This window comes from Herpailurus yagouaroundi, unplaced genomic scaffold, assembly GCF_014898765.1.
Source record: "Herpailurus yagouaroundi ecotype Mexico unplaced genomic scaffold, PumYag 67690, whole genome shotgun sequence".
NCBI lineage: Eukaryota > Metazoa > Chordata > Mammalia > Carnivora > Felidae > Herpailurus > Herpailurus yagouaroundi.
Genome location: NW_024420490.1, coordinates 3,845,376 through 3,853,879, shown reverse-complemented (window position 1 = coordinate 3,853,879; position 8,504 = coordinate 3,845,376).

The window sequence follows — 8,504 nt, the reverse complement described above, 5'->3', positions numbered from 1 at the left end:
AAGACTGGCTTTTAACACCAACAGTAAACTGGAAAACGTGTGCCCATCTGACACAGCATTTTAATATATGTCCTCCTCACCAGACGTCTCGACATCTTGAAGCCTGCCAAAATGTTCAGTTGCAGGGACCTCTGGGAGAAGAGAATTAGCTTAGCTCGGGTTCCTCCAGAGGCTGACTTGGCAACATGGTCTCAACTACACAGAGCCGGCTTGGGAATGGGTCTGAGGAAACACCGCAGGGGAGCAGGCAAGCGAAACAAGGAAGGGAAGGCAGCCAACTGGGCGCTGTCAAGCCCGTGATCGCAGTGGGCAACTAGCATTGAGCCCCTAGCACTTCCGGCCTGCCACAGAGGAGAGCCATGCAGATTTCAGAGGCCGGGAAAGGTTGAGAAGTGCAGGTCCTGGCCCGGGGAAGTCAGGCTGGAATGCACACAAGTGGTCAGGACCAGGGGAGATGAGCATAAGCCTGGCCGCGCCTGCTGCCAGAGCCCAGACCTCCCTGGGAGTCGTGGCCACCTCTGCACTTCTGGGGATCAGCTGGTTGTCTTACAAGCCACACGGACAACCTGCAGTTCGTCAGTTTGCAAATCATTTGGGTTGAGACAAATGTAATGGTTCTCCTAAAATGGTAATTGCATTTTCCTGGAAATCAGCACAGGTTTGTTTATCTGCCACTTGCGTGTTACAGCACATAGCACATGCAGATCTTGAACATGTTGAAAAAGCAGAACAGAGACCCAGCACAAGTCTGTTCACAGACCTGCCCGGAGGACACCAAATGGCATGTTATTTCCTCCCCTCAACTGCATGTCACCAACAAAGGAACCCTCCAGGCCGGAGGTGGTGCTTTTCAGAGATGTCGTAGGAGGCAGCAGATGTGAGGTTTCTGTCACTGGAAGGTCTGGCAGCCTTTCTACAGTGTGCCAGTGACTCGGGTGAATACTCAGGATGGGGAAGGTTGCTAGTTTCATTTACATGCTATTGCTACTCGTTTTGGCTGGCTTACCCACAATGCCCCAGACACCTATTTGAATGGGAAGTGTTCCATATTTGTGAGACAGACCATCTTGTGGAAATTGGTGTTTTGTCACTCTCCCGAACAGTGTGAAGTTAGGAAAATGGCTTGTGTGTCTTGTTTGTGTTGTAAAATTCCAGCATTTTTTTTCTCCATCTTTCTTTATTATCAACATTTTTCTCGAGGGAGCTCACAAAAGCCAAAAGGATCCTTTTTACAATTTTTTTTGAGAACCATGCAACATGAAAAATAAAACCTTCTGTTATGCCTTAATTATTGTTTGCAAAAACTACGAGTACTTTCATGCCATGGTTTCTATATACCACTAACATTACTTGGTAGAAATGTGAAAGTTATCAAAAATCATTTTGAGAATTCCTTCTTTTTCTTTTTCTCTTGGGATATTGATATATTAAACCAAAGTGGCTCTTTGTCCAAGGCCCAATATTATGGTCTTATTTGCCATAGGTATTTACTTTTAAAAGCCATATAATTTCTTTTATATCCTAACTATTATTTTGCGGTGTATTTCTATGCATTATTGAATTATCGTATTTTTCAATTTCATTTCTATACAATGAATTTTGTTTATAGAACACTCAAATTGCCATACATAATATACGTGCATATTAAAATGATAGAGAGAAGCATTCAAAATTCCAACAAGAGTCTCATATAATTGCAGTGGTGTAATATAATATAATGCAATAAAAATGCAGTTTATCCCAAGGACATATTGAACAGAATGGAAAGGTCACTGTTTTCTGACCCTGATTTTCAAGCTTCTGTCTGACATTTACATTGTATATCATTAAGAGCATACACAAGTATATCATGTCTTTTTCAGACCAATTTTACATAAATTATGTGTCTCTATGATTTGTTTGCATAATGGGGTATTCACTCTGTATTAGAAATGTCCCATAGACCAGCCCCCTGCCGTCACAAGAATGCTAAAAGTAAATCAGAGAAAAGAGGTTGGAGAGTTCTGAGACATTCTAAAAAGAATCAACAGGAGGCTTCTTCCAGTGATAAAACAGACTGAGCTCATGATAAGAACTCTCTTCTATTACTAATATGTAGAAATTCTCAAAAAAACATATCCCCAGAATTTAAATATATACAAGAGCTCAGAAAAGGATAAAGGAAATCCCCAAGTGCCTGGACAGGAAGAACGGAATCAAAGTCAGAGCACTAAGGCCAAACAGGTACCCCAGGACCATGAAGATCTCACATCAGACTGCTGTCCTATCCAGGAGCTGAAAAGGGACGTGGCAGGCTTGCCAGGAAAGCAAGCCTGGCCCAGGGATGATGAGGAGGCTGGTGGCTGGGCCCCTGGGTGGAGGGAAGCCCTGTGCAGGAGGTGAAAAACCCAGGATTACACCCTACTTGGTGTAGAATTTGAGTTTACATTACCTGTATGGCACAGGAAACACAAGCCAAACAACTAACATAAAAATGGATCTAGAACCTTTGAAAACTCCAGAATTCCCAACTGAAACAAATGTAAAACCACTCTGCGGGTCCATTTTCACAGCTAGTGACTCACAGGACTCCAGGAAAAAAAAAATACAGTCCACTAAAGAAGAATTCACAATAAACGATTATGGTTGTATGGAATAACGCACCTATTGTGAGGGACAGTTAGAAATTTCAGCAGACAAGAGAATAGGCACCCCAAATTGGGTATTAGAGAATCATCGTAACAACACTATAAATATATTTTGAATAGTTGAAGACATAAAAGAGAGAACCAGAATGAAAGCCCAATGTAATATGAAGAAAGACCAGAGAGATTTGAATGAGAACCAAATAGAGTTTTTACTAATGAAAAATAGAGTCATAGAAATGAGTGGACAGGCTAAACAGTAGTGTAAATAATGGCAAAAAGAAAATTAGTTAAATGGTATATGTGAGAAAATTACCCCAAATGTGGCCGAGTGGAGGGGGAGCAGGAGAGAGAGAGAGAAGTAAAGAAAAATGAACAATGAAAATAATTCGAGGGTGCCTGAGTAGCTCAGTCAGTTGAGTGTCTGCCTCTTGATTTCGGCTCAGGTCATGATTTCGTGGTTGTGAGATCAAGCCCCACATTGGGCTCCACGTTGGGCTCTGTGCTGAGCGTGGAGTCTGCTTAGGACTCTTTCTCTCTCTCTCTCTCTCTCTCCCTCTGCCCCTCTCCCCAACTTGTGCTTCCTCTCTCAAACAATTTTTTTAAAAGAAAGTTAATTTGGAGCAAGTTCCAACATATGTCTAATCAAAGTTGCAGAATGAAAAATTAAAGGGAGATGGGGGCAGAACAATATTCAAAGAGATAACAGAACAAATTCTGGGACTGAAAAAAGACATGAGTTTTTAGATTAAACAAAGCATATCTTTTCCCAAGCAAGATAAAAGAAATCCACACCTAGAAAAATGTGGTAAAACTACAGAGCACTCCAGTAAAGGAGAAAATCTCAAAACCAGAGGGGAAAAGAAAAAAAAATAGCCTGCGAAGAAACCATACACACTATAATTCAGTCATATGACCAAACCTAACTGCACAAAAAGCTGGGAAATGTAGTCAGGCTACGTGTCTGAGAAGATGGCAGCATGGCTTTCAGAGACCAGATGCCGTCTCTGCCACAGTATAATTATCACCTTCTGAGTGTTGAGCTCAGAACTGTGGAAGAAGAAGGGAAGATTAAAGATGCTCTTGGGAGATGAAGCCTTTTTAACTATCCTCAAATCACACTACACATAGCACTGGAACTTTCTTCTCTGATATTATTTTGGCTTTAACTGTTGTGAATGGCAGTGAAAGAATTCCCTCACCCAGATCGAATATAACATGTTCTAGAAATGAATCTTGTCCAACTTAAACTCACAGAGAAGGGTGAAAATTTGGGTTTATTTCTCAAACACTGAGTTGGCCACTCATAGAATAATAAACTCAAGAAGATCTCAGTGGGTCTCCCAGGTTAGCCCCTGGCCAATGCACTGCTGAGTAACGAGGATCTCATTTGCGTGTGGCACATGACAAACTCAGCAAAAGCCTGTTGAATCCATTTATTTATTCTTAAATTCAACAGACATGTTTTGGATGGCTACACTGAACCATTGTTCTCGATCTGCACTGTCTGATAGGATAGCCATTAGTCATATATGGCTACTTAAATTAACTAAAATTAGAAATTCAGTCGCACTAGCCACATTTCACGTGCTCAGTAGATACATGTGGCCGGTGGCTACTACACTGGACAGCACAGATACAGAATATTGTCACAGAAAGGTTTATTGGGTAGATGCTGGACGTACAGTAGCAAACACAACAGACACATTTCCTGTCTTCATGAAGCCTAAATGCTGTGTCCGATGATCATAAGTCTATGGAGAAAAATTAAGCCAGAGTGGAAAACAGGGAGTGGGAGTGGAGGAATGGAGGGGAAGCAGTTGTAATTTTAAATACAGTAATCTAGGAAGATGTCCCTGAAAAATGACTGTACTAGTTAACGTAATGCTAGCTGATATAACAAATAAGCCCTCAAATCTCAGTGGCTAAATACAAGAGTTTATTTCTTGCTCTAATCACTGGGTTGTGGGGAGGGACTATGGGATCATTAGGTGGCATCTGTTCTAATAGAGGCTCTGCCATCCACTACACGGAGCTTCCAGAGTTGCTCTGGGTGTTAACCTCAGCTCAGCAGATGGGAGAAAAGGAAAAATGGAGTCTCGTTTAAGAGGTTCCCATGGTCTGTGATGCAGGCCTGGAAATGGTGTGATCGTTTTCACCGGCATTCACTTGGCCAAAACCCAGCCAGCTTAGCACATAGCCTTATCTAGATGTACCTATTGTCCCAGCAATAATTCTACAATATGGACAGGGAGCATACATTTTGGTAGGTCGCTGTCTACTACAGCCACAGTCCCTCAAAGAATTGAGGGAGCCAGCATGCAATATGGCGGGAAGAACAGTTTACCCAGAGAGGACAGCAAATACAAAGGCCCTGAGGTAGGAGTGTATCTGGCATAGAGAGGGAAAAGCAAGGGGACCAGTGTGGCTGGAATAGGGAGGGGAGCTAGAATATCCCAGGGGTATCTTCTCAGGTTCCCGCTGACCCACCAGCGAGCCTCTCGGAGTGTGCTTGTTCACTTCCATCTGACCGGCCATAATTTGTTTATGAAAAAACGATGACGATCTTGGCCAACTCCTTTGCCAAAACCCAGTTACACAGTCCGTGGCCTTTCCCTGGCTTAATAGTTTGGTAGCCTATCAAAACAGTTAACTGGCATAGGCTACCAGGGCTTAAGCTTGGAGGCCCCTTGCCTGCAGAGACCCCTCGTGAGCCCCTAGAAGGGGCCCTGACAACATGTTCACATGTCATGTGATTTTGCAAAATTTGCAAAAATAAGACGTTCTAACCATAGTCGGTTAAGTCCTCTGTGTCAAGTTTACTTCCTCTCTGCCATACATCCACCCTACACCTGGCTGGGTTTTGGCCTAGTGCATGCCGGTGAAAACGATCACACCATTTCCAGGCCTGCACCACAGACCCTGGGAACCTCTTAAACGAAACTCCATTTTTCCTTTTCTCCCATCCGCTGAGCTGAGGTTAATACCCAGAGCAACTTTGGAAGCTCCATGTAGTGGATGGCATAGCTTCCTTCAAATCTGCTGGTGTTGAAGTGGCCACAGACGTTTTTGAGATCGGGCTGAGGGCAATTTGAGTTAGGGGTGCACTTAGTGTACTCTTAGCGGGAAATATTTATGTCGTGCACAGTGACTTGTGTGTGTAGTTAATTTATTGTGAGCCATCCCAATACGAGGGTGTCTCTGGAGTCGTGCTTATTTATAGTGCCAAGACATGTGGCATTGTGACAAAGTGTCCCCTGGCCATATTGAGATATCGGCTGGACCTACGGCAGCAAGTACCAAAGATGTGTGCACAGTGGAGGAGGAAAAAGCTCTGGAAAGTATATAGTGTGATGTTGTGGAAAACCCTTCTCATCAGCAGACACAAGTGGGGGCTTCGGTTCTCATTAACGCCTAATCAAAATGGAAGTTCTCCTGCCAGGGGTATAGTTGGTGTGCTGGGGTGAATAGTGTCCCCCAAAACTCATGTCCACCTGGAACCACCTAACATGGACCTTACTGGGAAATAAGTCCTCGAAGATATAATTAAGTTAAGATGAGGCCATTCGGGATTAAAGCGAGCACTAATCCAATGGCTGGTGTCCTTATGGAGGAGAGGGCACACAGAGACACAGAGAAGGCTGTGGGAAGATGGAGGCAGACGCTGGGGTGATGTGACAGGCCCAGAAATGCTAGGAGCCACAAAAAGCTGGAAGAGACAGGAGGGATTCTCCCCTCCAAGCTTTGGAGGGAGCATGGCCCTGCCGACACCTTGATTTGGGACTTTTGCTTCCAGAAGTGTGAGAGAATACACTCCTGAGGTGTCAGGCCACCCAGCTTGCAGTCATTTGCTGTGGCAGCAGTAGGCAATGAATACACTTATTAATGCAGCATTTATGGGGGCGCCTGAGTGGCTCGGTCGATTAAGCATCTGACTTCGGCTCAGGTCATGATCTCACAGTTTGTGAGTTCAAGCCCCACATCAGGCTGTGTGCTGACAGCTCAGAGCCTGGAGCCTGCTTCAGATTCTATGTCTCCCTTCCTCCCCTCCCTGCTCACACTCTGTTTCTCTCTCTCAAAAATGAATAAACATTAGAAAATTTTTTAAAAAATAAATAAATGTAGTATCTATAATTATAACCACCTAATGTGTCTTTTTTCTTTGATTAATTGGAACAAATAGAAATAGAATTCTCATGCTTGTGTGTACAGACTTGTAGCAATACTCTAAGCAGTAAGAACATGTGTGTGTGAAGTTTATATGTTAACAGGCATCCCCTCTATCGATAAGATACATTGCAATCAGCTACGGTGGATGTAAGGCTGAATTATTTTTATTATTTCATTGGAAAATGACGTTGTAAAATTATTGTCATGTAAAGATGTTATCAGAGTATCTAGCCAGAAAAAAGGGAAAAATATTGTAAATATAATTCAGGAAGCTAATTCACACAAAATACTATTATTTTTATGATTTTTGTTTGGGAAATTTGTCTTTTTTTTTTAATTTTACAATTTGTTGCAAGTTTTATTCCTACTCTAAGTAAATATTCGTGTTGGTACCTAATTTTATATTTGTTATTTTGTATGATATCTAGTTATTAAATGTTTATTTATTTATTTTTGAGAGATAGTGCAAACAGGGGAGGGGCAGAGAGAGGGAGAGAGAGAATCCCAAGTAGGCTGCACTCTTGATGTCAGTGTGGAGCCTGATGCAGGGCTTGAACTCACAAACCGTGAGATCATGACCGGAGCTGAAATGAGGAGTTGGATGCTCAACCAACTAAGCCACCCAGGCGCCTCCGTGTAGTTTGTAACAGAGCCTTCTCCCACCAGATGCTACAAGGCTCCAGGCCCCTCAAAGCCTGGTCTGTGATTGGGCACGAGAAACTGACTCCAAGGGAATTTTGCATCAGCATCTGTTCACTGCATGATTTTTTGAAATCTATGGGCAAGTTAAGCCCTCTGGAAGCTTGTATCATAAGTGAACCCAGTAATCTCTAGATTTACAGCTATCCTGCACAAACAGGATTTCTATGAGGCAGTGAAAACAGCTCTAAAATTGCTCGTGCTTCTGGTGGTTTCTCCACAGCAGTTCAAATGGCATTTGGGCAGAACACAAGTTTGTCGTTCTAGGCTGTCCCGGGCACTGCAGACCATTTGGCATCCCTGGTCCCTGCCCGCTGGATGCCAGCAATAGGCTCCAGTCGTTGACAATTGGAATCATCCTCAAACATATTAAAACTTCCCCGAGGCCTGTTGTCGGGGGAGAGGTACTGCTCCCGTTGAGAACCGCTGCTGCACAGATGGCCCTGAGATATTCTCTGTAAATCCCACTTTATCAGATTAAAATTAAATTAGAACTTAATGCGAGGGAAGGGCCCCTCGCTTTGTGCCTCACTTATGGGGCAGACCCTCCTCGGCTCTCCCACATCAGCCTGTCACCCCCACAAGTAAGCCTGGGAAACATATTATGAAAATGTGAAATCATGAGATTCTAACATCCACTGCAGCACTGGTCCTCAAATGAGAGTGATTTTGTCCCCCAGGGGGTATTTGGCAATGTGTGGGGACAGTTTTGGTTGTGACAGCTAGGGAGTGGGTGCCACTAGCATCTAGGAAGTGGAGGGCAGGAATGCTTCTGAACACCCTTCAGTGCATAGGACAGCCCCCATGACAAACATTGATCTAGCCCCAAATATCACTAGTACCAAGGTTGAGAAACCCCTATCTAGACCTTAGATGGATTCCTGAAATAGTCTATGTAAGACCCATTTTATTTAAAAAAAAAAAATCAAATTCTATTTTAATGTCGTTGAGACTTTGTGTCTACCAAGTCCTAAGGCTTCCAACCAGGCTGACTTGCCTGGGAACCATAAG